Below are 10,394 nucleotides of genomic sequence, written 5' to 3'. Positions count from 1 at the left end.
GTTCCACCCACAAAGTAAAAGAACCCACAGTCTGCCACATTTTTATTGAGTTTATTTTATATTTGTCAATGTTTCCTGTACATAGTGCTACCAAGAGGAGTGGTTAAGATACATAGTGAGAATCCATTGAAAGAAACTATTTCTTCCTTTGACAGCAGGAAATGATTAGAGATGTGTCCTTGCTTGGGGATGGAACCCTATTTTCACTTACATTTTTCAATGAGTGAACACCCATCTGACTTGAACCTGTATATCCTTGTATGCATTGCTACAGTCTCTGTGGGTTCATGTTCATCAGTTTCCTTGTTTTCTTGGAATCATCTATACCTTTGACCCTTAGTATCTTTCTGCATCCTCTTCTGACTAGCTCCCTGAAACTTGAGGGATAGTTTTCATGAAGCCTTCATACATGGACTGAGTATCACAAAACCTCACACTCCCTCTACATTGTTTGTGAATGTCTGTGTTAATTCCGTCTTCCACAAAAACAGGGTTCACTGTGTGGGTTGTTGGAGACATTGATCTCTTTGTGTAGTAGTCTGTCATCAAAAGTAATTTTGTTCACTGTATCCCTGTAGCAGAATAATAGTCACAGGTTTTCTCATAGCCCATGACCTATCCACAGAGTTTCTTCTTCATGTGAGCAGTATCAATAATGGTGTCTATCTCCTGGAGTGGCCTTAAATCCAATCAAAAGTTGCGGATTACTGCCACAGTGCTTGTACCACTATTTCATCAGTCCATTGTGCAAATGGGACCCTGTTGTCCTTTAGTTACAGCTGGGTTGTTGATGACTATCTTCCTCCTTCAGCAAAACACTGAGTACACTTCTGTATCATGAATATCAGTCAGTAGGGGTGAAGCTTCATGAATGTATGACAGCAATAGTACATGGCAATAAAGTTGCATATTAGCAATAGACTTGGCAGTAGAGGTGAGAATTGGGGCTTTCATAGGGGCCCATTTTCTGCTATGAAAATGATACAACACAATTTTGTCACTGGACACAAATTTTTTTCTTGCAATTTTTAAATTGCAATTTAATTGAATATTGAACTATGATTCTCATTATTGATCTGTTTAGGTTTGGTATATTACACATATTTTGAAATTTGCCTTTTCCTAATAGATAGGTTAGTCATTGATTGTTTTGTCTACTTAAGGTAACATTTTCCTCCTTCTTGATATCAAAGTTCAGTTTTAAGTTGATAGCATGTACACAGTCTTATAGAATCATATTATACTGGGTTTGATTGATATGCCTGGGAGGCCTGCCTTTCCTGAGGAGAGATGGTGGTAAAGTAAATCTGGGAAAGAGAGGTGAGAGCATAGGGGTAGAGAGGGAAAACTAGGGTCAGAGGGAATATATGAGATAAGAATAAATATTTTACATGACTATTTAAAAAAGAAAGATAAAAGTACTAGTAAACTTGAGGAATTTGAGTTATCAATGGGTTGACATTATTGACTCCTTAACAGCCTTTTTGTTTTATCTCTATGTAGAAAACAGAGAAACCTTGAGACATTGGCTTCAAACGTTTTATGTTAACAGGAAATATCACACCTGTTACACCTGCCCTTAAAGAACATGGGTACTTGGTGGGGAGGGGCAGTATAAAATAATGTAAATTGAATAATCATGTATAAAATTGTTAAAGAATATTAAAAGATGAAAAATTAAAATTTGAAACAAGTTAAAAATGGGAACATGGTTTAAATTATATCATTGATACCATAGATATCTGAAAAATATTTTATCAATAAGTTTGCATGAAAGCAAGTGGCTAACACAGAATGATAGTCCACATTAAAGACTACTTTTCAGTATCAAAAAGAATGATATCATCATATTCACCAAAGAATCTCAGAGAAAATATAAAATCTTGTAACTGAAAACTAGACAAATTTGATGGCACAGACTGTTAAAGAATTATTGGTAATGGAAATATTTTTATAAGAAATTTCAATTCTTTCCCTCATCATAAAGTAGCATTTGTAAATTACATATCATAATTCATATGGTTCGCTCTGATTTAGTTATATCTTCAGGGATGTTGATCCGCAAGTTACTATTTGTAGTCTATAATTTCCTAAGTGACTCTGATTCTATAATTTCCATTGTTCCAGCTAATGGAAAGAAGCAAAATTCTTCCCAAGAATTGTAAAGTAATGGCTTTGTTTTCATAAAATTATTAATAAATTTTGCCTTCAGAAATGTTTACAAAATAGATATGTTATCATCTACATAGCAAAATAAAATCTCTGATTAGTGAATAATAAAAATTTTTCCAAATGATTCTTTAGTCATAGTGAAAGACCCTCAGAGTGGTCCTTCCCTCAGGAGGAGACCCCTAACCCAGGAAACAGTCGACACCACTGGCTGCAATTAACAAGAGGTTTATTGGGTGGGCACAGGTACCTGTGGGCGGCAAAGTCCTTTCGGAGGACTTGCGCACCTGCAGGCTGGGAGAAGGTCTTTTTATAGGAAAAGGGTAGCAAAAGCAGGCATACAGAAGCAGTGCATGGTTACAGGGATCTCATTGGTCAGTTCGAATGAGGCGATGGATTCATTTAGGGGACAAGTTCCCCGGAGACTTGAAGGTCTGATAATAATAACAGACTTGGCCCTATCTAGGGTGCATGTAGTTTTTCCCAGAACTGTTCATTCCCCTCCTAGGCCTGGTATCTGACCACAGATATCCTGTTTGACCACCTAGGAGTACTGACTTTACCTTGAACTTACATTTATTTGTGTGAAGGCTTTGCAAAATGGCATTACAGCAGCTAAGCTGGGGTCTTTCAATAGCCATTTTATTTTATTGAAATTTATAGAGCTCTACATTTTTCTCTGCTCCCTTCTCCCCTTCAACCTTTCCCTCAGGTCCAAAGCCAAGAAAACTAGCCTACAAACCATAATCCCAAAGAACTTTGACAACAATGAGGACACTAAGAGACACTGACATAGATCTAATCTACATGGAAAGTAGAAAGTAGAAAAAGACAAGATCTCATGAGTAAATTGGGAGCAGTTGTAGCCATTTTTGCTGTAACAGCACCGAATATGGCTAAAGACTTCAACAGTATTTTCTCCTACTTGATCAGTTTTGGTAAGGTTGCATTAAAAAAAAATAAATAAAAAACCGAGAAAAAAATGAGGAAAGTCAGTAAGGAAAAGAGTAGTTTGATATAGTTGTGTTTAGTGCTGCTTTAATTTTAGGCTATTAATGACCAGTGTTGGTATAACAAGGCATGAGTAGTTGACAATGTAACGTTAGAGTTTATACAGTAAAGGCTTTTACATAGACAGAAACACTGGTCTTAAGGAAAGATCTGCATGCACTCAATAGATGGATGCTGGATTTTGAAAAGAGCCTGACTTTTCGTTATAGATTATTATTTCTTTGAAGACAAAAATTTCTGGGGTCTTGTTGATCTTGCATTTATGGGTGTTCACAAGACAACAGTGCACAAATATAGCCTGATGATCCTTTCACTAAGGAAAGCCAAGAAAAAAACAGCACAAATCCCACTGTCAGAAACCAAGTCCATTTTCACAACTGAAAGGGAATCCTGGAAAGGAAGAAGTGTGCATTTGATGCTGACCAGCGTCGCAACACAAAAGACACAAAAAACAAAGCCTTCTGCTCTAATTCTGTTCTCACAGGATTCCACGTGCAATTAAAGCATTCTCGTGCAGACAAGCATCACATGATTTCAACCTGGTCAATGAGGGAGTCCTGATTGTCTACCCATTTCGATTGGCTCAGTTCTGTACATGTCACCAATCAGGTTACAGATCAGGATGCATAGCACGAGCTGAGTGGCTACAGACAGTTGGTGCTAGTCCTGGAAGGCTGAAGGCGGAGCTTTCACTTTGAGGACACCAGTGGCAGAAGCAGTACCTAGAGAGAGTGTATGAAGCCACTCTTGGAGGAAGACTTTCTGATCTACTCCAACAACATCCGGTACAGCCTGATTGACTGTAGTCTTCCAAGAAGACTTTTGCTTTCATGGGACCCACACTGTTCTCTTTGTTTGTCAAAATAACTTTGGGGTGTGGATTTGGCCACTGGCCCTTGTTCCTACTGGTTGATTAATGAGGATCCCAAGCCTGGATTCTGAGCTACCTAGGACTGTGTTCATCACTGCTGTGTCTTAAAGAGTCTTTGCCAGCTGAGACACTCAGGTCCCAAGACTGTGAACTGCCCCCGACTAACCAATGTCCTCTTATGGGTACTCAGTGGCATGCTTTAGGTTCCCTCAAAATTTACATTTTGAGACTATCACGTCACAAATAACAAAGTCGTCCGCATTTGCAGCAATTTTATGAAAAATGATTAAATTTAATTATTGGAGCTATAGGCCTTGTAAACTTTATCCTCTTCATATGTTGACTTGTCATCTTTTCTGTTACAATTGTCTTTCTGTTCTTCAGTAATGAACTGAGCTTGAGCATGAACAAAGCTGGTTTCATGTGCTGTTGAACTTGTGGGAAAATTTCAAGTACTTTTAATATGAATTCTCATGTCCAAGTACATAGACTGTTGGATTATAATTTTTTATTTTACGTTAAGCAATATTTTCTTCTATTTATTTATTTAGGTACATGTGTATTTATCTGTCTGTGCCACAACACACTCTTATGGAAGTCAGTGTATTATAACAACATGTTGTTTCAATGGAGAAAAGCTCAAATCACCTGGTCTTGTAATAGGTTCCTGTAGGCTATGTAGAGCATATTGGAAAGTGTCTTTTCCTTCTTCATCATTGAATAGATATATAATTCTTTTTGAAAGTCATGTAGAATCCATACATGAGAGCATTCATACCAGTCTTTTATTTTCTTGACATTTTATCATTGAATGTCTTATATGCCATGTATTTTGATCATTTCCCCATTCCCAATTTCCTCCAACACCATCCTATCATCCCATAACACCAATGGTTATGATCTTATACACTTTCTATTATATAAAAAACACAAAAACAAAAGAAAAAAAATAAAAAATTAAGACCTATAAAATTTACCCCCAAAAGAACAATGAGTCCAAAAGTCTACCACATTTCTATTGAGTTGATTTTGTGTTTGCCATCAATACCAGGGTATGGGTCCAACCAAGAGGAGTGGTTAAGTTACCCAGTAAGAATCCATTGGAGGAAACTGGTTCTTCTTGCCATCAGGAAACAAATGCTGATGTTTTCCTGGTCGGGAATAGAACCCTGTTTCCCCTCTTCATTGACAGAGCCCCCATCTGACTTGAACCTGTATATGCTTGTGCGTATTGCAGCAGTCTCTGTGGGTTCATGTATTCATCAGTTTCATTGTTTTTTTTTTGTTTGTTTGTTTTTTGGAATCATCTCTTACCTCTGTCCCTTAGTATCTTCCTTCCACTCTTCTGACTAGCTCTCTGAAACTTGAGGGAAGGTTTTCATGAAGACTTCCAATTAGGACAGCGTATTATGAAACCTCTCACTCCCTCTCCATTGCTGTGAGCCTCGGGGTTAGTGTCATCTCCCATAAGAAAGGGCTTCACTGCTGTGGGGTGTTTGAGACATTGCTCTCTTTGTGTAACAATCTGTCATCAAAAGTAATTTTGTTCACTGTGTTCCTGTAGCTGAATAATAGTAGCAGGTTTTCCTGTAGCCCATGAACTATCCACTCAGTATCCACTCTTGTCCACGTGAGCAATGTCTGTAATGGTGTCCATCTCCTGGATGGGTATTAAATCCAATCAAAAAGTGACTGGTTACTGCTATTGTACTCATGCCAATAGTACATCAGTCCATTGTGCTAGTGGGTCACTGTTGTCCTAGGGTTTGGAGCTGTGTGATGCTGATGATTATCTTTCTCCTTCAGTAGAATACAGAGTACTTTTCTGTATCATGAGTGTCAGTCAGAATTAGGGAGGCTTCTAACTGTTGAAGCACCTGCTCTACTACACCATGTCAGCTGACATCCATGAGTGTTGTATTCAGCAATAGGACACAACAGTAACATTGCATCATAGCAGGAGTTTGGCAGTAGGTGTGAGCATCGGGGTTTTAATGAGGCTGACTTTCTGCTATGAAGAACAACCCAGTCATGTCACTGAACTCAAACGTTTTCCTTGTGATTTTTTTCAAAGAATATTAAACTATATTCTCATTATTAATCTTCATAGGTTTTTATATGCCATCTTTTGAGTTTTAAGAGGTTACATATACTTAGAAATTTGCCATTTGCTCCAGTTTCACAATTCATGGGACCATAGGTTTCCAAAATGCTTCCAAATGAAGGATCAGAGCACCAGGGAGTCAGGGACACTGTGGGTATCCAGCCTACATAATCAATTGACTGGTACTCATAATGGCTCAATTCAGGGAGCCTGTGTGACAGGGAAATTTCCTAGATCCTGTGCATATATGTTGTTTTCCATATGCTTGATGTCACTGTGGGATTCCTAACAGTGGGTGACTGCGGCTGCAAATCCTTAGGCCTAATTATGGTGCCTTTTCCTTCATCTAGGTATCTGAGTTCAGTCTTGATATGATAGTGAACACGTAAGTCATAAACAATGCCACACCAGTTTGGAATTATGATTAATAGGGTGGTATTTATTTAAAGGGGAAAAAACTTACAGATCACCATCAGCCCTCTGCACAACCAGGAAGGGAGTCTAGTCACCAGCGGAGCAGGAAGTGAAGAGAGAGAGGAGAGGGAAGTGGTCGCTTTTTTAAAGGGAGAGAGACCAAGCCCCAATGGGCTGGTATCTCAGCGGCGATAGGCTGGAGGAGTGGAAGGACCTCCCGTAACACCTCCCCCTTTTGTTTAAGTAAGAGAGTTCTAAACCTACTATGAAATTATATACAATAAGTACAAATATCCTATTCTAACTAGCTTAGGTCTTGTATAATAAATAACTTGGCCAAGTCATGAGAGAAAGTAACTACATTTATATAGTCTTCAACCACATCGAAGATCTGAGAAGGGAAATAATGTTACCTGGGTAATTAGGAAGTTCAGTAAAACAACTTCCAAAACATGCAACAAATCACAGAGACAACTAGCTACCTAGGCAATCGCCCAAAGTCACATTAGCAGCGTTGAAGCAACCAACATTGGCAAAGGCCTAACATAACTGACATACCATTTTCAAAGGGAAGCAACTTTTCAAAACTATCTTACCCTGTCTTGGCAGGATAGGATAGCCCTGTTTTATCCATTGATGCATGCTCTGTATCTTTGTCAGTGGTTGAGGTATGGGCATTTCTTTGCCCCAAGGCCAGTTCTGCCAAAAAGAAGGCTCCAGGTGGAGTGTCTTTGGTGCTCAACATTCTCTCGGGAATAGAGTGGTGTTGCCAGGAGCAATTGTGTCTCACTACCGCAAAACTCTGAGTTAGAGTAAAGGCCATTTTCTACAGCTCTTTGAAGGAGTTGAAGATAATCTATCTATACTGAGTATAATCTCTATATACCTAAAGAACCTGATTAGTCTAATTATAAATGACAAACTTAGATGACTATTAGTCTATATAATTCTCAATATCTATCTAACTTAAAGACTAAGACAATAAATGACTGTGAAACAAATGAGGACAATGGCCTCCAAATATAAACAATGTACAAATATACATTGCAGTAGGTAAATATATATCAATACACAAACATTATATAAGTATCTTAATCAGAGGTAGAAATGTACACTGCAATATGGTAAATATATACTATATATATATATATATCAATACAATATATGTCAATACATAAAAAATGTTTTAAACAGAGGTAGAAACATGCATGCATACAATAGTCAATATAATTTAACTTTGTGTCAATATACAAGAATCTATAAAAAAATATTTGTCTAAAAACAGTAACTCACAATTACAAATCTATTATCCCATCATCCCTCTTTTTTTTTCCAAAATGATCCCTGAGCTTATAAAATTCCTCCCCCAACCCTCAATCGTATACTAATTATAATCAACCCCTAAATGATGTCCCTAAACCCAAGGGCAAACTTTACTGGGAGAGGGGACGTTGTCCTCTAGAATTACTTCCAGCTGTCATGGGGGCGACGTTCTTTCTGGGGGATCCTGTGAAAGTAAAATGATGGTTAAATTTCAAGATCAATGTCTTTTAAAATTGCCAATAGTCTCTGACTATTTTGTGCAGGTCTGGCCAAAATGTTGTATAAGATGTGCACCATTTCAGCTAACCAAGTTGGAACTGTCTTGTGCAGCTGTTATCCAAAGCAGGTCTTATAGTAGCGCTATCAGTATCATGACGTCATATCAACCAGGTGGAGTTGTTGTTATGGGGCCCCATCTTCTTCCTGGAAACTTCAAATGTCACTTCAGGAAAAACTCATTGTTCATTATGAAAAACTTAAACATTAATCATATAGACATATATAGACATATATATATATATATTCAATGAAAGACATGATAGATATATTCAATGAAAAGTATGATAGATATGAAGAAAAGCAAAGATGTTTTCTAAACTCATATTTCTTTCTGTCCCACATCATGGCTCTTGACATGAGACAGAAACTCCAGAAACTCTGTGTTTTTCTCTTACTAACAGGCTTGGAATTGGAGAGGGACTGAGCCAGAGTCCAACTTCAAAACCAGCTTTATAAATTTAGAAATATGGTTTAATTTTACTTACACAACCCATTCAGTTTTCTTGATATTTCCTATTGGGCAGGTATTTTTCCATCTGTCAGTATCCAAATATCCAGGGTCCCTTGAATTTTTCAAAGATGAGTGTTTTCCTGTGGAGATAAGAACAGAACCCTGCCCCCATTCTATATGTTTTTCTTACCACCTGTATGAATATCATCATTGTGGATAAGTTGTCATTTCTCCTTTCCAAGAGGTTTCTCCTCTTCAAATCGAAACTTTATTAATTTTGATGGTATCCACAATTTTTCTTCTCCTGTGGAAACAAGAGCAAAACCCCTTCCCCAACGTAGCACATCTCCTGGCTTCCATTGAAAGGTCAGCACATCTTTGAAATAAATCGGTTGATTCAGTTCAGCAGACTTTTCCATTATCCAATGTCTCTCTGCTGCTGTCGTTCCATTCTCATTAGCATTAAGAAAATTCAAGGTTAATAAAGCATTATGTAATCTATTTCTGGGGGTATTTTCGGTCCCTTTCTGTTTGTTCAGCATATCCTTTATAGTACGATTTGATCTTTCTATAACTGCCTGACCTGTAGGATTATTTGGTATACCTGTAATGTGTTTTATATTATAATAATCAAAAAAGCTTTTCATTTTCTTAGGTACATATGCTGGACCATTATCTGTCTTTATTTGTGCAGGTATACCCATGATGGCCATAACTTCCAATAAATGTGTGATTACTGAATCAGCCTTTTCTGAGCTCAGGGCAGTAGCCCATTGAAAACATGAATATGTGTCTATGGTGTGGTGTACATATTTTAATTTACCAAATTTCATAAAGTGGAACACATCCATCTGCCAGATTTCATTTCTCTTAGTACCCTTTGGGTTACTCCCTGCAGGCAACGGTGTTTGATTATAGAAAGAACAAGTAGGACATCTCTTTATAATGTTCTTAGCTTGTTGCCAAGTAATGGAAAATTCTTTCTTTAGGCCTTTACTATTGACATGATGCTTCTTATGAAATTCTGAGGCCTGCAACACACTTCCAATCAATAATTGATCAATCTCAGCGTTGCCTTGGGCTAGAGGACCAGGCAGACCTGTATGGGACCGGATGTGTGTTATGTACATCGGACAAAGCCTGTTCCTGATTATGTCTTGTACCTGGATAAACAATGAAGTCAACTCTGTGTCATCTGGTATAAATTCAGCAGTTTCAATATGCAAGATAACTCTTTCTGCATATTGTGAATCTGTAACTATATTAAGAGGTTCTTTAAAATCCCTTAGCACCATAAGAATGGCAGATAATTCTGCCTTCTGGACAGAATTATAAGGGCTTTGTTCCACCTTTCTCAATTCATCTGACTTGTAACCTGCTTTCCCTGATTTATTTGCATCAGTATAGAACGTACGGGCTCCAGTTATTGGAGCATCACGTACAATTCTAGGAAGAATCCAAGAAGTTCTTTTTATGAGGTTAAGTCTACCTCTTTTGGGATAGTTGCTATTAATTTCTCTCAAAAAATTAGCACAAGCTCTTTGCCACGGTTCATTGTCTTCCCATAACTTTTTTATTTCTTCAGTAGTAAAAGGCACTATAATTTCTGCTGGGTCTATACCTGCTAGTTGACAAAGTCTCAGTTTACCTTTTATAATTAATTCAGAGACTTTTTCCACATAAGTTTTTTAATTTTTTACTTGGTTTATTAGGTATAAATATCCACTCTAAAATAATATCTTCCCTCTGCATTAGAATCCCTGTAGGAGAAA

Source organism: Microtus oregoni, unplaced genomic scaffold (assembly GCF_018167655.1).
Source record: "Microtus oregoni isolate MIOR12 unplaced genomic scaffold, Mior012 000011F_ref0000422, whole genome shotgun sequence".
In the NCBI taxonomy this organism is placed as follows: domain Eukaryota; kingdom Metazoa; phylum Chordata; class Mammalia; order Rodentia; family Cricetidae; genus Microtus; species Microtus oregoni.
Note: the sequence above shows the minus strand (reverse complement) of the source record.